This window comes from Citrus sinensis, chromosome 6, assembly GCF_022201045.2.
Source record: "Citrus sinensis cultivar Valencia sweet orange chromosome 6, DVS_A1.0, whole genome shotgun sequence".
Lineage (NCBI taxonomy): Eukaryota > Viridiplantae > Streptophyta > Magnoliopsida > Sapindales > Rutaceae > Citrus > Citrus sinensis.
In genome coordinates, this window is record NC_068561.1 from 14,247,734 (window position 1) to 14,270,700 (window position 22,967).

The following is a 22,967-nucleotide window of genomic DNA, read 5'->3' on the forward strand; positions in this document are numbered from 1 at the left end:
GATTTGTTTTGCTCAAATTCTCAATATAGCCCAACCTGTGTGCTTGCCGTGCAATGCTCGTGCCTGTGCCATGCCACTTATTGCCATGTCCATTGGCCATCTGTATGGAGTGGGCATGTTTAAAAGTTAGGTGCCTTTTGAAATATTTATTGAATTATTTGACAAATAGTGGTGGTTTGAGAAATTTAGAGGGGCGATACTTGCAACTTTACATTAACAATTAATATATCAAACACATTACCCATAAATATTACAACTAAATAAACATAATTGAGATGCATAATTTATAAATCAATAAACGTGATATTTGATGTATTTATTTATTTAATTAGATCTAGATTGAACAAACAAACAAATTCATCAATTAGGCCAAAAATGAATGAAACCTCCAATTGTGGACTCCACTCTTTCCATAAATAAAATCTCAACTGTAAAGTTCCAAACTTCAGCTGCATTAGTGAGGACATAGCAGCCTGGCCACTTGACTCTACCCTTTTTGGAAGCTCCCGATCCTCGGTTTGCGTATTTAGCTCCCGATCCAGGGTAAATGTCCCATTGAGTTCAAACCATCCTTCAATATCAATGAGATCCCCCAAGTAGGACTCTATGATTATGGTCCGACTATGCTATTTCCACGGTCTCATATTAGTGGTATTCATAGTTGATTTGTATGACTCAAATTCTCAATACAGCCCAATCTGTGTGCTTGCCGTGCAATGCTCGTGCTTGTGCCGTGCCACTTATTGCCATGTCCATTGGCCATCTGTATGGACTGGGAATATTTAAAAGTTAGGTGCTTTTGGAAATATTTATTAAATTATTTTTCAAATGGAGGTGTTTTGAGAAATTTAGAGGGGTAATACTTGCAACTTTACACTAACAATTAATAGATCGAAGACATTACCCATAAATATTACAACTAAATAAACATAATTGAGATGCATGATTTATAAATCAATAAATGTGATATTTGATATATTTATTTAATTATTTAGATATAGATTGAACAAACAAACAAATTCATCAATCAAGCCACGAATGAATGAAACCTCCAATTGTGGATGTCATTCTTTTCATGAATAAAACTCTCAACTGTAAAGTTATGAACTTCAGCTGCATTAGTGAGGACATAGTAGCCTGGCCACTTGACTCTACTCTAACTTGTTTCCATGGTCTCTCAAGAGTTGTATTCACAGTTAGTTTGTGCAGCCCAAATTCAACTGTTGCATTAATTGTGCAGTTGTGGTTCACAAAGGCAGTGTTTGTATTTTTCAAATTTTCTTCTTTGGGTGGTGATTACATTTTCTTGGCCGTCATCTAGCTTTGTGCGTAAATGTTAGAATTCTTAAACACAACAAACGTTGGGGTACAAAGAAATTATGAATTACGATAGATATAATATTCTTTATCACCAATATTCTTATTGTAAGTTTTCAAATTAATGTGCAGTTCTATTATGAGCCAAAGACCATGCAGTTCTATTATGAGACAAAGACCAACAAGTAGCTCAAGTTAATTGAAAAGATCGAGAAGTATTTTATACTGAAAATCAGAAGAATTAAAACAAGTAAGAAACAGTGAAGATGCTAAAGCCATTGTTGTAGCACCATTGCTGTAACACCGTTACTATAGCAATCTTGAAGCAACGACAAAGAAGATTTCGCGTGCATTAACTAAAAGATTGTGATATGGAGTTTCCAAAAATGGAAGATACACGCCCTAGACTTCTGGTTGCTCTAATTCTAAGCTATAAAAGTAGCACACACACAAAGAAAAAGAGATAGTCGTTACCCAAATGAATAAACCGGATAGGAAAACACAAGAAAATAGAAATCAAGAGAGAGATTAAAGGCTGTATCAAAGGAGAAATCGCAAAGATCAATCGACAATCAGTTCTTCTTATTCTTTTCTTGTTTTCTATTTATTCATGGGAAAATATTTAATGGCTGAAGCTCTTTTATTTGTTTTTCTCTCACAAATCATAAAGTAAATTTTATTGTAGTTGAGTGATAAACGATCTTAATGGACGTTTGACTGATATACAAGTATTGCTATGTGTTTGCTATAGCATTTTGTGCTTATTTTAATTCTATATTTCAGTTGACCACCCATTTAGGGATACTAGCTAAGAAAAAGCATAACAAATGTCTGACTTAGTGGATCTAGTTAAGACAATACTTGGTTTTAGATTGAGTTTCCCAATTTGAGTTAATCTCAACTTGAATAAGGCAATACTTAATCTAAAATTAGTAATGAACTAGATATAAGGATTCACCTTATAGGGTAAATGAAACGTAGATCGTTTAATGCTATATTTAGTGTTGGCGTAACAATTGGTCACTGTTAGGTTACATTAGATATAAGATATCCAACAGGAGATAACTGAGGATACATGAGGGATTATGCCCCGTGCTGTAGTTGATGTTGTAGCAACGGTACTATAATTGAGAAAATAGTCAATGACATTAAGTGAATTTATTCACTCAACTACTTCTTTCCTATTAGTTTTATCCTTGTGTTTGGCATGAGAATTTTCTTATTTGTATTTTATTTATTGTATTTTTATTTTAATTAGTTTAGTAGTCTCATAAGGTGTCTTATTTTAATTAGAACAAAACTACATTGTTAAAGATTGTTGTAGCAAATCTGATAACATCAATCCCTAGGGAGACGATCTGAATACTCATGAGTATATTACTTGTTGTGTACACTTGAATATTGACACCCATAGTAATAGAAAATGTACACACCAAGTTTTTAGCACCGTTGTCAAGAATTGATTGTTCATTGTGATTTGTGGAATTAATCTTAAACGGTGTTAAGTTTTAATGTTAATTTTCATTTGTTTATTTTGTTGACAGCAACCCTTGTATGCGCAAATATAAACTTGTTGAATTCCAGTTTGATCCAGAAATTGAAAGAACTGCAAGAAGATTAAGAAAAAAACAATGAAATTAAAAAATTATCGTAGCAATGGATGATTTACAAGATATGGGGAATTTGAACCCCCGAGAAGAAATACAACCAATTAATGCACAAAGATGTCAGAAGATCAAAATTGGCAAATTATTTATGGGCAATCAGGGAATAACAACATGATTCATATGACGGATGATAGAGATAGAGCCATTAAAGATTATGCATTGTTGACTCCTCAAGCTATAAACCCTGGAATAGTTAGACTGGAAGTGCAAGTTGATAATTTTGAGCTAAAACTCGTGATATTTCATATACTTCAATGTTATTGTAAATTCAAATGCTATTGGTGTCAATGTGCAAGTGTCACAACAAGTAATATAATGATGAATATTTAAGATCCTCTCAATAGGGATTGATGTTATCAAATTTGCTACAACAATCTATAATAGTGCAGTGGTTGTTCTAAATTAAAATAAAAAAATTGATGAAACTAAACAATTAACTAAATTTTAAAATGCAATAAATAAAATTCTCACGTCAAACACAAGAGTAAAACTAATGGGAATGAAGTAGTTGAGTTATTAAACTCTCTTAATGGTTTTAACTATTTCTTCAAATCTTAGGCTCGGTTGCTACAGCATTGCTACAGTACTGGGTAAAATCCGTATATATCCTCAGCTGTCGCATGTTGGATGTCTTATATCTATATGTAACCTAACAGTGACCAATTGTTATGCCAACATAAGATATAACATTACATGCTTAGCTTCTAATTACCCTATAAAGTGAATCTCTATGTCTAGTTTATCACTAATTCTAGATTAGGAATGACCCTTTTAGACAAGGTAAACTCAACTCAGGAAACCCAATCTAAAACCAAGTATTGCTCTGATATGTTCCACTAGAATATACCCTTTTATGACTCTTTCTTAACTTGTATCATTAAATGAGTGTACAGCCGAAATAATGAATATAAATAAATATTACCAAAACAAAATGTTATAGCAAACATGCAGCAACACATATAAATTCAATCAAGGAACTATTAAGATTGCTTAGCATTCAATCACAATTAAATTAGTTCATAATTTGCGAAAGAACAATAACTAAATGAGTTTCAGTCATCAAATATATCCCCGTGAATAAATAAAAAACAAGAAAACAAGAGATGAATAAGAAGGACTGAGTTCCCGATTGATTTCTGTAAATTCTCTTTGTTGCAACCCTTAGTTTAGAACTTAATTTAATTCTCTTTTTCTCTTATTTATTTTCGGATTTTGTTCTTGGTTGATGGTCTCTTCTTTTCTTTTTGTGTGTGCCTCTTTTATAGTTGAAAATTAGAGTAATCGAAAGTCTAAGGCACGTATCTTCCAGATTAGGAAACTCCAGATTGCAATCTATTAAGTGTCTCGCGCGAAATCTTTTCTATCAATGCTTCAAGGTTGCTATAGCAATGACTACAACATCTTCACTGTTCCAGACTTGCTTTAAATATTCTGCAGCCATATTCTTTTGTTCCTTTTGCAAGCTCATTGCAACAGCATCCTTTCCTTGAAATTCGAGCTTCCAATTACCTACAATTATGCATAAGATTTAAGCACATAATTATTCGAATTCAAAAAAACTTCATTAAAATTAAACTAAAATGGATGTTGATGCAAACTATTATTAAAATGCAACAAAACACATCATTTACTCTCTAAGTAATCTTGATTTGAAGTTTAAAAGTGTCATGATAACTCTCATTTAATAGAGTTATCATTCAAACAGTGGGGCAATTTAATGGGCTGCCATCTGAAATGCTAGTTACGCAACCTAAGAGAGGGTGAATTGAGATTTTAAAACTTAAACTAAACAAACCACACAATAATTCAATTTATTGCCTTAATGAAATAAAAAATAATAAATTTAATAAAGCACAATAATAAAAAGAGTAAGGGAAAAGAGAGCAAACACAATGATTTTTGCATGGTTCGGCAATCTTCGCCTACAAGCCAACCAAGCTTGAGGATTTCACTATCCAAGCCTTCCAAGGTTTCAAATGTTTACAATTGACTTTCAAGGTGTCAATGGACCTTTACAACAAGAGATTATCCCCCAATCTCTTAACCTAATTGTTTCTCACACTCAAACTCTCACAAATTTGATAAAGAAATGAAGATTACAACAAACAACTCTCTTTTAGAGTGGATATACAAATAATAGCTCAATGAAGATTTAATCTATGATGATTTGCTAATTAAAAGCTCAAAATATGTTGTTTACACTTGTTTTTCCTAGCAAAAGTGTTAAAATTGAAGTTTGATTTGAATTTATATAGATTTAGCCTAAAAACTAGCCATTATAGGAAAATTCCAGCAAGCAAGCTGCTAGCCGCTTAATTAGCTGGCTCCCCGATTCAGTTCAGTGAAAGTTATCATAAAAATTTGAATTTTGTAAAGCAACACTGTTTAATAAAATTACAATTTTGCCCAAATCTTTCTATAATTGTACTATGGTCTAAAACGTCATAAAATTTTTCACCCATACCCAAATTCAGAATTTTTAAATAATACTTGTTATTCCAAAATTTTCTAAAATTATATATGACCCAAAGCTAATAATATTTTTCAAAGAAGTCCTTTCCAAAATTTAACATAATACTTATAAATTTCAAAGTTCTCAAAACCTTTCCAATTTAGTCCAAAATTTAACAATATGAATTTTCCTTAGGCGGCTATCCGCTAGCCTTCAGGCAGTTAGCCACTACCTCTTTGTCTATTTTTAATATTTACATTTTAGCCCCAAAATATTTATAAATTAGAATATGGCCCAAAACATTTCAATGGTTTGCGAATAGGTCTAAATCCAGATTTCAAAATAATACTTATTAAAATCAAAGATTGCAAAACTTTTTCATTTTAGTCCACATCTTGAAAAATAACTAATTGCATAAAATACTTAGGTTTAGCAATTATAATTAATTGCTAAACCTTTGATGTATGAAAAATGTGATTTATTAAACAAAATCTTGAGCTTCTCAAATGCTAAATCATGCATATATTAAACCTTACTAGCTTTAGAAGAATTATTGCAATAATGAGTCTGTTGAGCTCTAAACTTTATTCTTGATTGCGTCGTTGTCTGTTGAGAGTCTTGAACTTGATTTCACGAGATTCACTTCATCATAAATATTTTCCTTCAAGAACTAGTGAAATGTGAAATATAATATTTTTCAAATCACTTAAGACATATGTTTGTTACCATCAAAATTACATTATTTGTAACATTTTAGGTTAATAATCTCCATTTTTTTTATAATGACAAACATCTCATGTATTTTGACATTTATACTCTCCCTTAATACATGGCATACATGACTCAATATACAAAACAAATTTAAAACAAACTCCCCTTGAATATATGGTCTATAACAATTTGTAAACTCCCCCTTAATGTTTCAAAACCATGCACAAATACTTCAAGATCAAAATACATATTACCTATCTCTGATCCAAAATGCATGACTTCTCCCCCTTCATCATCAAAATTACTATAAATTCATGCCTAGACAAAAAATAACCACTCAATGATTAATCAAGAAACATATAAAAAATTAAGCATGTAATTAACCAAAGAGTTATAACATTCAAAGAATCTAGAAAACATCATCCAAATATAAAGCATCCAAATATCAAACAACAATCATTCTTAATCTACAATTAAAAAAACAATGCATATGAAAATGTAGTGCATAATAGAACAGGGAACCAAAATAAAACAAGAGATAAAAGACACTGTGAAGGTGGCTCGACATAAACTTTTTATGAAAACATTTCTGAAGAGGTGGATGTTGAAAATGGGTTAATATGAACTCTGGATTGTCTCCATGATGTTCCTTGCACTTCTTGGCTACATCTTTTCCCTTGGATTTTTCATTACAAACCATTGTTGAAAACAAGAACAAACTTAAATACCCAAATTTGAATTTTCAAGATTTTGTGTGAAATGGAAGTGTTTGAGCCAATAAAATTGATCCTAGAGATGAATTAATGCAATATATGGTCGTAATTTAATCAAAGGTGAGCTAAAAAAGGCTTGAAATGGAAGAGAGAAATTAATTGCATAAAATACTTGGCTTATAATTATTAAACCTTTGGTTTATGAAAAGTGTGATTTAATCAAAATCTTGAGTTTCTCAAATGCTAAACCATGCATATATTAAATCTTACCAACTTTACAAGAATTGTTGTAATAATGAATCTGTTGAGCTCTAAACTTTATTCTTGATCATGCTATTGTCTGTTGAGAGCTTGAACTTGATTTCACGTGATTCACTTAATCATAGATGTTATACTTCAAGAATTAGTTAAATGTGAAATACAATATTTTTCAAATCACCTAAGACATATGTTTGTTATCATCAAAATTACGTTCTCTTTAGTCCTTTAGGCTAATACCATCCGAAAATCCTTATTTACACCTTAAGTTGTTTTTTTTTAAAGTAAGTGATGTTTTCAAGAGTGCTGAAGCATCATAGGAAGCATTGAGGCTCAAACTTTTCCTATTTTCTTTAAGAGATTGAGAAAGGGCATGGTTGAATCTTTTACCACTGACTCCATCACCACATGGAATGACTTGGTTGACAAATGTTTTATGAAATACTTTCCACTGACCAAGATTGCAAAATTAAGGAATGAGATCACATCTTTCCATCAACTTGAAGATGGGAGTTTGTATGATGCATGGGAAAGATTTAAGGAGTTACTCAGGAAATGTCCCCATCATGATACTCCTTACTGCATACAATTAGAAAACTTGTATTTAATGCATACAATTAGAAACCTTCTATAATGGTCTCCACCCAAGCACTAGATTAATGTTGGACACTTCAGTAAATTGGCCCTTATTATCTAAGTTCTTACAATAAAGATTATAAAATTTTTTAGAGGATAGCCAACAATAATTATCAGTGGCCATCGACCAGGCAAGCTGCAGTAAGAGGAACAATAGGAGTCTATAATGTAAATATCTTAACAGCATTGTCAGCCCGAGTAACCTCATTAACAAACATGGTGAAGACTATGACTACTGCTCCAATAACTGTCAACCAAGTTTCTGAAGTATCTTGCGTTTATTGTGGAGAGGGACATTTATTTGACAATTGTCCTGAAAATCCAGTCTCAGTCAATTATGTGGGCAATTTCAACAGACAGAACCAGAATAATCTATATTCAAACACTTACAACCCTGGATGGAGACAGTACCCAAACTTCTTGTGGAGCAATCAGAATCAACATGATGCAGCATCCAGCGGACAAAACAGGCCAGCTCAACCACTTTGATTTCACCAGCAAAATCAAGGGCAAAGAAACACCAGCAACCGTCAATTCAGCTCTCTTGAAGCTTTGTTTAAGGAATACATTGTGAAGAATAAAGCGGTTCTCCAAAGTCAAGCCGTGTCTTTAAGAAATTTAGAGAATCAAATTGGATGGCTCACGGCATCATTAAGTAACAAACCTCAGGGCTGTTTACCCAGCAGCACAAATGGTTTGAGAAGAGAATGAAAAGAGTATTGCCAGGTGATTAACTTAAAATCTGGAAAGGATGTTCATATTTATGTTGGTGCACCAAAAAGAGGAGTGGAACCCGTTTTAACTCAACAAGAAACTCAAATTGAAAAAGAACCACAACAATCCACTTTTTAGCCCACTAATGTAAATAGGTAAGCTATAACATTAGCAAAAAGTAATGATCCAGCACTTGTTGTGAAGATGTTGCAATACTAACCACATCAGTTCAGAACTTGGCAAAAGAGAAGCAGTCTGCACAACTTACTACAGCACAGCAGTTTAGACATCCATCACCCTTTCTATAAAGATTTCAAAAGAAAAAGTAAGATAAACAATTCAGCAAGTTCCTGGAAGTTTTGAAGCAGCTACATATCAATATTCTTTTTTTATAGAATCTCTCGAACAAATGCCAAATTATGTGAAGTTCTTGAAAGATATTCTGACAAAGAAAAGGAGGCTTAGACAATTTGAAATAGTTGCTCTAACACAAGAGTGCAGTCAAATGCCTGTAACAAAATACCTTAGAAGTTGAAGGATCTAAGGAGCTTCACAATTTCATGCTCCATTGGAACTAAATACAGTGGTAAGACACTTTATGATCTAAGGCTTAGCATCAATCTCATGTCTTTATCAATGTTCAAGCAATTGGGAGTTGGAGAAGTAAGGTAAACAACAGTGACTTTGCAACTTGCTGATAGATCTCACGTTTATCTAGAAGGTAAGATAGAAGACGTGTTAGTAAAGGTGGATAAATTTATTTTTCCATTGGATTTCATAGTGATGGACTTTGAGGCAGATAAAGAAATGTCAATCATTCTAGGAAAAATGAAAGTTGAATATGCGAGTGAATTATCAGCAAGTTACATTCAATATGTTGGATGTAATGAAAAGTCCAGATGGGGTTAAAGATTACAATTTAATCAGTGTTGTGGACTTTACTGTGTTATGACCCAACTCAGACTATACAAGATATTATCTGCTTTAGGCCTTAATAAGGCCCTCATGGTTTTGTTCATGGGGAGCCTATACACTCCAAAAGTCATCTTGCCAATTAAGGTATAGATCACCTCTTATAAACTTAACATCTCTCCCACGCTTTGTCAATGTGGGATTTGCCTAGGGTGTTACATACACCCATTTTAGGGACTCAGCGTACTCGCTGAGATTTGCCCCATCATCGCTCAAGAGAACACACAAACCTGATCTAATACCATCTTTCTTGACCCAACCCAGACCTGGCAAGATATTGTATGCTTTAAGCATTAACAAGGCTCATATTGTTTTATTCCTCGGGCGCCCATACACCCCAAAACGCGTCTTGCCAATTAAAATATGGATCACTTCTTATAAACCCAATATCTCTCTCATGTTTTACGGATGTGGGATTTGCTTAGGGTGTTACATTGTTGTGATATAGAGTTTAAATAGTTGCTGCAGTAAGGAGGAAATCAATGTTGTAACATTTGAAGAACTTGAAGATGAAGATCTTGAAGCAGCTAACATAACATGGTTTGGAGAGAAGCAACTCATGAGGGCTGACAAACATTTTGAATCTTTAGACCTCTCAAATAGGGAAATGAAACCGTCTGTTCCTTCTATTAAGTCATTTCCTATTTTAGAATTAAAACTTTTACCTTCACATATAAAATATGTTTATCTTTGTGACAATAACACCCTTCTGGTAGTCATTTCATCTTCTTTGAATGCAGATCAAAAGAAGTGTGTGGTGGATGCATAAGAAAGATACAAGAAGGCTATTAATAGACCATGACAGATATAAAAGGAATGTCATATACATGCACAAGATTTTACTAGAAAACTATTACAGCAACTCGGTAGAGAAACAAAGAATATTAAACCTCATCATGAAGGAAGTTGTGAAAAAAGAGATCATTACGTGGCTCGATATTAGAATTATTTACTCAATATCAGACAACTCATGGGTAAGTCAAGTTCAATGCGTTCCGAAGAAAGGTTGAGTGACTGTTGTAACAAATGAAAAGAACCAGCTTATTCCCACAAGAACAATAACTAGATAGAGAGTTTTCATGTATTATAGGAAGCTAAACAAAGCTACAATGAATGACCACTTTTCATTGTCTTTCATAGACCAGATGCTAGACAGACTTGCTTAAAAAGAGTATTATTGTTTCTTGGATGGATACACAGGCTACAACCATATTACTATAGCATCAGAGGATCAGGAGAAGACAACATTCACTTGTCCTTATGGCACATTTGCTTTCAGAATGATGCCTTTAGGGCTATGCAATGCTCCAACAACTTTTCAAAGGTGTAGGATGTCCATTTTTCAGTTATGGTTGAGCAAACACTTGAGGTATTCATGGATGACTTCTCGGTTTTTGAGGAATCATATGATGATTGTTTATATAAATTAGAAAATGTAATTAAAAGATGTGAGGAGACTAGCTTAGTGCTAAATTGAAAAAAAATGTCATTTTATAGTACAAGAAGGGATAGTCTTAGGCCATAGAGTCTCTAGAAAAGGAATAGAGGTGGACAAGGCAAAAATAATGGTGATCGATAAATTTCCACCACCTACTTCAGTAAAGGGCATTAAGAGTTTCCGAGAACATGCGGGATTCTATAAAAGGTTCATTAAAGATTTCTCAAAAATAGCTAAACCATTATACATGTTGTTGGAGCATGACAAACCTTTTAAGTTTGATGATAATTGTTTAAAGGCTTTTGTTGAGTTGAAAAAAGTCCTTGTTACAGCATTAGTTGTTATAGCACTAGATTAAAGTATGTATTTTAAATTGATGTGTGATGCCAGCGATCATTCTTTTGGAGCAATGATAGGGCAAAGGAAAGGTAAGATGTTTCACTTCATTTATTATGCTAGCAAGACATTAGCTAATGCACAGTTAAATTATACTACCATTGAAAAAGGGTTACTAACAATTATTTTTTAATTTGATAAATTCAAAACTTATTTGGTTGGCACTAAAATGACTGTTTACACAGATCACTCAACTACAAAGTATTTGGTTTCAAATAAGGATGCCAAACCAAGTTAATTAGGTGGATCATGTTGTTACAAGAGTTTGACTTGGAGATCAATAACAGAAAAGGCACTGAGAATCAAGTAGCAGATCATTTTTCATGGTTGGAAGCAGATGAAAGCACTGTGACCAAGCAAGAGATCACAAAAATATTTCCTGATGAGCAATTATTGATGCTACAGCAAGCAGGATTCCCATGGTATGCAGATTTTACTAACTATTTTGTGAATGGACTATTACCACCAGATTTAAGTTACCAGGATAAAAAGAGGTTTCTTCATGATGTAAAGAGTTATCAATAGGATAAGCCTTACTTGTACAAGATGCGTTCAGGCCATGTGATTAGAAGATGCATACCAGATGAAGAAATTTCAGACATTTTACAATCTTGTCATACTGCAGCATATAAATGACACTTTAGAGGGCATAAGACAGCAGCAATAATCCTACAATTACCGGCCCTCTATTTTTAAAGACACTTATGAGTTTGTTAAATATTATGACAGGTGTCAAAGGGCAAGAAACATCTTTAAAAAATATAAGATGTCGCTCACTAACATTTTGGAAGTTGAGCTTTTTTATATATTGGGGATAGATTTTATGGGACTATTCTCACCCTCTTTCAACAACCTATACATCCTAGTGGTTGTAGACTATGTCTCTAAATGGGTAGAAGCTGCAGCATTACCAACTAATGATGCCAAGGCAGTAGTGACGTTCCTTAATAAGAATATTTTCTCAAGATTTAGCCCTCCAAGAGCCATTAGTAATGATGAAGGAACACATTTTTGCAACCGAACATTTGCTGCAACATTGGCCAAGTATGGAATCAAGCATAAGGTTGATACAACATATCATCAGCAAACAAGTGGATAAACAGAGATATCCAACGGAGAGATAAAGAAGATTTTAGAGAAAGTTGTAAGTCCCAACAAAAAGGATTGGTCACTTAAATTAAATGACTATTTATGCGCTTATAGAATAACCTATAAAACTCCGATTGGCAAGTCACTATACATAATTGTTTATAGAAATGCGTGTCACTTGCCACTAGAGTTAGAGCACAAATCATATTGGGTAGTCAAGCAATTGAACATAGACATGATTGTTGTAGCGAAGTAAAGTAAATTACAACTTTGTGAGCTAGAGGAGTTCAAGTTATTCTCTTATGAAAATGTGTGAATCTATAAGGAGAAGACCAAGCACTGGTATGACCAAAGAATCCAGCAAAGGGAATCATTCCAGGCACTCAAGTCTTGCTTTATAACTCAATATTGAAGCTCTTTCCTGGAAAATTGAAATCTAGATGGACAAGACCTTTTAACCTTGTCAAAGTATATTCTCATGAGGCCGTTAAACTCTTAGATGAAAGAACAAGTCAAGAATTCAAGGTTAATGGGCACACAGTAAAGCAATACATGGGAGCTACTGTGAATCACCCAAGGGATGACCTGTTCCTGAAGGATCCAATATGAGCTATCAAGGATTTTCAGGCTAAAGGACTTAAAATCAAGCGCTAATTGGGAGGCAACCCAATGATTAGAGGAGTTATTTTAATTTTTCATTAAGTCTAATTTTACATGCTTTTTTTTAAGATTTTTGTCATTTTGTATTGATTATTTAATTTCTTTTCTTTCTTTTATTTTAATGCAGCACATATATAAAAAAACATATTGTGCTAAGAAACTGACATAAGTTGTTGCAGCACTACATACAATATGACAGCTAGAAAATAGTTTTCATCCAACAGGGGACTTTATCGCAGTTGCTGTAGCACCAAATTAATTGTTGTAGCAGTGATTTTTTACCATTGCAGTGACACAGTCATGGAAATTTTTCTTACCGTTAAGAGTTTTGTCCGGATGACGTCAGCAGATCAGAGTTACAGATAAGGAAGGATTGTGCAATCCCTAAATTCTCGAGACCAATATCCTTTCCTTTTTAAATTTGGATTTTTTTAATTTTAAATATTCTTTCAATACTTATTCTATTAATTACTTTCCTTTTTTCTATATTTTCGCCAACTATTATTGTAGCGATTTTTCACTCTCATCACAATTTTTCCCCTTCTTTCCCACTACCATCGATCACTCTTATCACTAACTACAATTCTTTTTATGATTTATTTCTCTTTTTAGGTACCATACAACTCTGTTCTGTCTGCTTTAGTAATGACGAGGTACAAGAAGACAGCTGCTCGATTAAAGAATCATTCCCGCTTCTATAACTACAAAGCCGAGGACAAATTTGAAGAATTTATAGAGCCAAGGAAGATTTAGGAGGAAAAGGGTTTCATATTCCCCAAGCAACCCACAGGTGTAATGGGCAGCATTCATAATATTGTAGCAAGGCAAGAATGGCTAAAATTTTATTCTCACCTTCAAGACCCAATCATCCCGGTTGTTAAAGAATTCTACTCCAACGTGCTGCAGCAGGATCAACGCAATATTTTTGTGAGGCAAGTCCAAGTTTTTTTAGACTCTAAGGTTATTAAAGTCTTTTATGATTTACCCACTGTTATTGAATGTGAATATACCCAAATTGTTGAGAAAAAGATCGTTAAGAAATGGGGGGAAGTATTCAAAACCTTAACTATCCCGGGTAGTCCATAGATGAATGAAGAAGGTCGTTTGATTAACAGAATCAATTTGAAACACATAGCTAAAGTTTGGGTCAAATTCTTAAAATCTAGGTTAATGTCTACCACCCACACCACTATGGTTTCATAGGACCGACTAATACTCCTATATGCCATAGTAAAAAGGTTAACCATAGATATAGGCAAAATCATAAAAAAAAAATTTGAGACTTTGTAACAAGAAAACAAAAATCAACAGCCTTGGCATTCCATTCCTTGATCACAGGTATATATGAGGCCTCAGGGGTGAAGTTTAAGGCAGGTGATGCATAGGTAAAGAATTAAGGGGCCATCACAACTAGAATAGTGAAAAGAATTGCCGGAGAGTCTACAGCTGTAGCAACTCTAAAACACTCTACTATAGTGAGGACAGAAAAGGCTATTGGGGTCGAGAATATACTTCAGCGCTTAGCAAGGCAGTGTAGGCATGTGTCCAAGCCCAGATGGAAAAATAGGAAAGAGAGGCAGAGGAAGCAGCTGCAGTAGAAGAAAGTGAAGATACTGCAAGAAAAAAAAAGAGGAGAGTCTGAGGAAAATCAATAGCTAGAGCAAAAAGAAGCAGACGATGTTGAGACAGAAACAAAAGACTGAGAAGGGGAAGAAAAATAGGAAAGAGAGGCAGAACCCCAATGGTGACTCCCTCTCGCAAAAGAAACGAGAAGATTTTGAAAGAAAAAGAGTCAGAATCAGATTGGGAAGAGGATGTTGATGCAGCTATAGAGCAAGATATTAGCAAAATTGCTAGAACAGAATAAACAATAAGTAGCCTGAGAGACCTTATTGCCAGCATCACTGCTGAGGAACTTGCTGCAGCAAAACCTGCTCTAGCTATTACACAACAAACTCTAACCAAATCTCCTGCCACAACTCCTAGGGCATCCAGTAAATGCAAAGAGGCACAAACTTCTAGAGGTGCTACAACACGAGAAGAGCCAGAGCACAAGCGAACAAGACCAACTCAGCCCACAGCTATTGAACCTGTCGGAAACCCACTAATCCGTCTAACTTAGAGTAAAAAAAAGAAGTAGTCAGCTGCTATAACACAAGGTTCACCTAAGGAATGTTTACGAAGTGCAACTAAGAAGAAGTTAATATGGGTGTATCCCCTACCAGTCCCATTTAATTTTCCAACCTCTGAAACTTTTCTTTTATTTATTTATCTTAGCTTGTTCATTTTACATTTCTTTCTTGCTAATGTACGCATGTTTGTCTTGTTTTATTTTGTGTGCTTGTAAGAACACAGCGCCTCTCAAGTTTTGAGGGGTTGTGTTATGGCGTAATGTGCTTGTGAGTGCATGTGTTTGTGTTGCGTGTTATGGGTAGCTCTATTATCCAATATTTATGTATAGATTGAAAAACCTAATGAAGATAAATTGAGTGTCATCTAGTATTTGTGACTGCCAAGTAGGGATAGTTTATAGATGAAAGTTGAAATTTTGTCTCAACATTTAGACTTTAGTTGAGTTTCATGAGAATGCTATAGTAGAGCCAAGAAAACCAAAAAAGGTAGAAAATATCTTAAGTTTGGAGGAAAATTTTTGCTAAACTGTGCTTGTTATTAAATAAACTCTACTCCAATGGCTTAAATTGTTGAGTAATCAAGCTTGAGTATGTAACCCATATGCAAACTTGAGTCAAAAGGCAACAAGAGCTATAAGCATTGTTGTAGCATCTATAAAAAAAAGACTATATTGAGTAGTCAAGTTTGTTCATGAGTCCCATGTTCAGTCTTGAGTTAAAGGTGTCTATAGATAAGACTATGTTATAGCATTTTACATGTTATTGCTACAGTAACTCTGATCTGTGCATTGGTTAAGTAATTGGGTGTCTTCATTACAAGAGATAGACATTCACATGAAAAATCAATGATACATTAAAGAGAATTTGAAGTGAAAAAAAAAATTACTATAACATAGTTTGATCTTATTTCCGTATGTGAATGTACTTATGTTTTACCTCTAAGTTATATATAATGTATGTGCAATGCTGCAGTACCTCTAGAATTTTATCAAAGTGACACACACACACACACTTTGGACAGAGTAAGGCTTAAGTCTACAACTGAACTACTATGACAATTTTTCATGATTAAAAGTGTGATATGAAGGTTGAAGAATCCTTGCAAATTGATAACATAGTTAAGCTGTTGCATGATTGTGTGATTAAAGTGTTATTATTGTTGGCAAGTTCCAACCAAAGCGACCGCCAAAACCTCTTATGAACTTTAGACAAGTAAGAAGCCTAGTCTAAAGCACTTGCAAATTTGATAACAGAGCTAAGTTGTTATTGCATGATTGTGTGATTGAAGTGTTAGTGTTGTTGTCAAGTTCCAACCAAAGCGACCGCCAAAACCCCTTTTGAACTTTGGACATGTAAGAAGCCTAGTCTAAAGCACTTGCATCTTTAGGGATGTCCAGGTGAGGCAAAGCCTTATAGGCCTAATAAAAGAAACTGGACTCAAGGACGAGTAGCTGATATTTTATTAGATATTTTGAAATATTTAAGGGGTACAAGTTCTATGATCTCACGACTAAGTTAATTTTTTAGTCGAGAAATGTTTGGTTCTTTAACGATGTTGAGTTCGGAAGGAGGAGATAAAGTTAGGGACTTTCTTTTTTAAAAAGAATATGTTAATATTCTCACATGAGTTAATATTCTTACAGGAGTTATTGGCATGGATCAAGGAATCATCCTGACTTTATTAAAGACATAATAAATAAAAACAATGTTGGAGAACTTTATACAAGAAATTTTTACAAAAGAATAAACTCTATCACCTCAAGAACCTGTGCCATTAGAGAGATCCACTAAAGAAAGGAGAAGTACAGTACCAAATGACTACATTATATTTTTCGAAGAACATGAAATAGACATTGGCGTGATGGAAGATGATCTAACCAATTTCCATCAAGTTATGGCAAATTTTAACTCTCAAAAGTGGATTGATGCTATGAATGAGGAGATAAAGTTGATGACGTATAAGATTTTATACCATTACCAAAAAGTGGAAAACATATTAGTTACAAGTGGCGATTTAAAACTAAGAGGGATTCAAAAGGCAATATAGAAGGTATAAGATTTATCTTATCAGAATGAGCTTTATATAGAAATAATGAATCAACAATAAAGAGACTTTCTCTCTAGTTTCTTTGAAAAACTCTTTCAAAATAGTAATGACATTACTGGTGCATTTCAATCTTGGGTTACATCAAATGGATGTGAAGATAGTGTTTCTTAATAGTGATATTGATGAGATGATCTATTTGATGCAACCAAAAAATTTTGTGTCAGGTAACCCGAAGAATATAGTTTGCGAACTTAAGAAATCCATCTAAGAGCTTAACCAACTATCCCGACTATATTGCACATTTCATCAAGTGATCATCTCATTTAATTTTGAGATGAATTTGGTCGACGATTGCATATACTATAAGTTCTATAGGAGTAAGCATATTTTTTTGATTTTATACGTCAATTACATTTTGCTTGCCAGTAATGATATAGGCTTATTGCACGATACCAAGAGATTCTTAGCTAAGAATTTTAAGATGAATGTTCTTGGTGACGTATCTTTTGTATTAGGCATATAGATATACCAAGATCTCTCTCGAAGTATCTTTGATTATCACAAATGAGCTATATCAAAAAGGTTCTCAAGAGATATGGCATGCAAGATTGTAAACCATGTAATATCTGTATGGCTAAATTAGACAAGTAGTCTCAATCAGTATTCTAAGAATAATTTTAAAGTAAAGAAAATATAAAAGATTCCATATACATCAGTAGTAAGAAGTCTGATGTATACTCAGGTTTATACTGTTAGCCTATATGGCTATAAAAAGATAATTTTGATGATAACAAATCACATGTTTTGGATAAACAAAGAATTACACATTATGTTTTTTTAAGCAAGAAAATATTTTGTGAAATTGATTTTTTTCAAGTTTATGGTTTAAATTGAAAAGTTTTGAAAACTTTGAAATCAACAAGCATTATTTTAAAATTCTAAAAATGGACCTATTTGCAAAGTTCTATAAAGATTTGGGCCATAGTATGATTTTATAAAGTTTTAAGGTAAAAATATAATTTTGAAAAATAGCCGTTTCACTGTAGCAAGCGGTTAATCGGATTCACCAAAGTAGCAAACGGGTTATTAAGCAAAAGCTCTCTAGAGTAAAAACGGTTAACCAAAAAAATGAAAAGCGACAAATCAGATGTTTAAAAATTCAAATCTTTGAATAGAACGGTAACATCAAAAGTCAATCCGGTTAACACAAAACGGCAAGTCGGTTATCAACAAAAACTCAATAACAACTAGTTTTCTACTCCAACTATAAAATTGCTTCAATCAAATTCAAAAGAAGAGAGACAACCATTGTTATCATTGAGCAATCCTCTGCAATCTAAGCATAAAATTTGTGTATTCATTTAATTCATTCTCACATTGAGCTTTCATTTGTAATAAAACACATTTAGTGAGAGAAATTTATTTGTAATCATTTTTGTAAAACAAGTTGAGTAATTGTAAGTGTTGGGACGCACTTGGGTTAAGAGATTGGGGATAATCTCTTGTTGTAAACGTCTATTGACACCTTAGAAGTCAATTGTAAGAATCGTTAAAGCCTTGGAGGCTTGTTTAGTGATATCCTCAAGCTTGGTGAGCTTGGAGGCGTGGACGTAGGCATGATTAGCCGAACCACATAAAAATCGCGTGTTTGCTCTCTCTTACCTTATCTCTTTATTTTCATTGCACATTAATTTGTTTATTTTGAATTTGGTTGCTTTGTTTAAATTGCATTAAAGTTTTAATTGCTTAAATTTTTTAAAATCTCAATTCACCCCCATTTTTGGGGTTGCCTAATTAATATTTCATGTACGTGACCAGATATTGTGTACATTACTACGATGTTGGCTAGATGTTTAAGTAATCCAGGAATAGACTATTGAAAAGCAGTCAAACAAGTCTTGTGGTACTTACAAAGAAAAAAAAACTACATGTTCAGATATCAAAGGTCAGATCAACTTAAGATCATTAAGCATATGACGCTGATTTTTCTGGATGCTAAGATAGTATAAAATCCACATTATGTTATATCTATCTACTAATTGTGGGTGCTATCTCCTGAAAGAGTGCTAAATACTCTTTTATAGCCTCTTCTACAATGGTAGCAAAGTTTATAGCATGTTATGAAGTGTCCAATCATGAAATATAACTATAGAATTTATTACAGGGTTGCGCATAGTAGATGGTATTGAAACTCAAATTATTTTGTGATAGTAAGTCGACAATATTGTACTCTAATAACAACAAGAGCTCGACAAAATCGAAGCATTAGACATCAAGTTCCTAGTTGTTAAAGAAAGAGTTCATAGTGGCTAGTTATCTATAGAGCACATTGGAACAAACTCCATAATTACGGATCCACTTACTAAGGGATTGTCATTCAAAATGTTTTATGAGCACACTGCTCATATGGGTGTGGTATCACTAAAGGATATTCGATTTTAGTGGGTGTTCATGATTTTAGATGTTCTTATGATATAGATATTCTTCAGTTATTTCAGCAATGAATAAGGTTATTTCTGTAGAAATAAAGTTTTGATTATTCACACTCTAATTTTGGTATGATTTGATCTCACTAAGATTTAAGGTAGACTAGTTGGAAATAGGCATATTAAAATTATATTGCAAGAAATTTCCACGGTGTAGATGCATATCACAATCCATGTCATTCAATTGTATTAGTATAGTGACAGCTAATGGGTCGATTTATGATTGTTGTAACAAAGGCCGTTTTGGCCATATGTTAGTATGATTTATGGATCAGATTGGTTATAGATACATTTTGTTAATGACAGTAACACTGAGCTCATAAGGTTATTTTTGTAAAACATGGTTATAAGGTTACACAAATAGCCCAAGTAGTAGATTGTTGGATTTTAATCCAATTTGTTGGATCCTTAATCCAATGTTAGGCTTATATGTAAATAATTATGTATTGTAAATTGTTATATAAGGTTAAGCTTAATTAAAAGTGATTTATTAAAGTTTTCAATAATTTGGGCTTTAATACATCTAACAAGGCGTGGGCCTTTAATGTTTAGATACTGAAGGATAATTTCTATTTTTACAATAGGCAGAAATAAGAATACCTAATGATAATAGGAAAGTTATATATATAAGTGGTCAAGTTACACGTATTGGTCTATACTCTTCGACATCCCATTATTAAAAAGAGTGCAATCAGCAAGTTAAAGGATTTTCTAGGATAAAGTACATTTTAATGAGGTTTTTCCCTTTATGAGTTTCTTTTATTAAGTGTAATTATTTTGTTTTGTATATACTATGAATTTACAAATGCAATTTATCATGTTGTTCCTCAAGAGGAAGGAGAGGTTTCAGATAAAGTACATTTTAATGAGGTTTTTCCCTTTATGGAAGAGCGAAAAAAGGGTGCCAAAAAAAATATTAGGACATTTTTCTCAAGGTTAAGAGCGCATTTTTGTTACTTTGCTTTAAAAGGGCAGTAGTCAGAGGTTTGTGAGTAGGGATGGCAAAATTTGGGTCGGAGTCTAAGTTCGTGCATTTCGATTCCGGACCTTGATGACAATGTGTTATACCGGATCCAGAAATAAACCTAGATTTTTAAACTACGGGTGTGGACCGGGTTCAACCTTGAAAAATATGGGTTTTTAGAATCCGGATTTTGAACCCAAATGGGCACCGTTTTTAGGCTTGTTTCTGAATGGAAAAACAAAGGTAAGGCACTATCAATATTCAACTTTATAACTTTTTTCCATCACCGATTGCTTCAATATCAAAATAGGAGCAATATTTAAATCAAATGGAAGAAATTGATTAAAGAATATAACAAAACAGTAAAGCAAAACTACAAAACAAAACCCAGATTTTGTGATTGTCAGCTTGTCATCATCAAACAAAAGTTAAAATTATACCAAATAGAACATAAATGATGACGGCGAATGAAAATCCAACAAGTTTGTGCCGCTGGTCACTGTTTCATCTACGTTTGTGAATCCCAATTCATCACTTCATGTGCGTGATTATCTGTAGCCAGTCGTGATCGTGAGTGAGTTTAGGAGTTACATTGAAATTCAAGCCTTCGATGATGATTTTGATGATAATGATTAGGGATGGCAGTTTAACCCAGACCCAGACGAACCCGGATAATCCGAGCCAAGTTGAACCCGTACCAAAGTGTAAAAAAATCTGGATCCGGAATAAATTTTAGTGACTCGGATATATCCGGGTCCGGTTCCAAGCTTAAGTTAACTCGTATATCCAGAACTTAGACCTAGATATCTTATTTTAATATTAGTTTTTAATTATATTTATTAATTAATACAAATACAAACATGAAAAAAAACCCTAATTTAATTTATCCATAGTCACATATCGCAGCTGCCGCCTGCTGCAGGCAAAGTGCCAAATACAATCCAGGCTGTTGCCGTCACAAGTTTGGGTTTGCAACCGTCGCAACTCGTACTCTCAAGTTCACTACCATCGCAGGCTTACAGCTCCTCTATTCATCATCATCATCATCGGCTGCCATTTTTTGAGCTGTGATAGCGCACCTTCATCATCGGCTGCGTGAGCACCATTGACACACCAACGTGAATTGTGAGGTTTTGGCCTTTCGTTTTGATGTTTTTATACTTTGTTATGACTGACGCTTATTTGATTTGTGCTATGTTTGCTCTAATATGTGATTTGTGTTGTGTTATGCTTTGTTATTTGATTTATGCTTTAAATATTTTTTATTGTTGCTGTTAATATTTGGAAATGGTAACTTTAAAATGTTAGAAGGTTGTTACAGTTAAAAATAACACATAAAATGAAAGAAATTGGAGGAATGGTGGGTTAGTTTAATTTGTTTTGACATAATTCTTGTAAGGTGTCAAATTCGTAATGGAAAATGAACAAAGAGTTGATTTGGACATCTCTAAGACTGATGAAAGTGTGGGTGTAAGGGTCGAGACGAATATGGCAATAGAAAATAATGAGACAGCTGCTGAATTATAACTAGATTCAACAACAATAGAGCAAGGGAGTGGGAGTGGCCGTGATCGTAGGGGTAATACTGCTATTAAAAAAATGAGGTGCTGACAGTGAAAGGAGCAATTCAAGTAGATTAGTTTCCGATGCTTGGAATCATTTTAAGAAAGTTAAGTTAGGCAAGAAAATTCAAGCGATTTGTAATTATTATGGGTTAGTTATGCCAGGACACTATTCTCGTGGCACTAATCACTTGATTAATCATACTAAACGTTGTCCTATAAGGTTATTCAAGAATGTACAGCAAATGCACTTTTCTCTTTCTTCTAAAGCAAATAGCACCACTATTCTTAGTAATTATAGTACTAAACCAAAGTGGGATATGGCAACAGTGAAGGTTTTTATAGCTAGAATGATTGTATTGCATGAGCTTCTGTTATCTTTTGTTGAATATATTGAGTTTTACGAATTGTTGAAGCTTTTCCAACAATCAATTTAGACTATTAGTATAAACACTATCAAAACTGAAATTTTGAAGCTTTATGATATTAAGAAGACAAAGGCAATGAGTATTTTTGAAAGCTTGTGAGAGTAGGATTGCAATTACAACAGATATGTGGACTGCTAGTAACAAAAAAAAGATACATGGTTGTTACGGCACATTACATTGATAGCTCATGGGTGTTGCGAAGTCGTATTATGAGGTAATAATCTCGAGACTTTTTTTTCATTTCAACATAAATGAATGTTTGCATTATATAATATTTTGATTATTTTTTTTACATTTTTAGATTTATATATGTGCCAGCTCCACA

The 22,967-nt window shown here is 33.5% G+C and overlaps 1 non-coding gene across 1 annotated transcript; it reads right to left on the bottom strand.

Annotated features, from left to right (window-relative positions):
* Positions 1-7,584: 7,584 nt before the first annotated feature.
* LOC112498711 (small nucleolar RNA R71) lies at positions 7,585-7,691 on the bottom strand. The gene has a single exon (XR_003066129.1). It is a non-coding gene; the product is annotated as a small nucleolar RNA R71 (small nucleolar RNA).
* Positions 7,692-22,967: the final 15,276 nt, after the last annotated feature.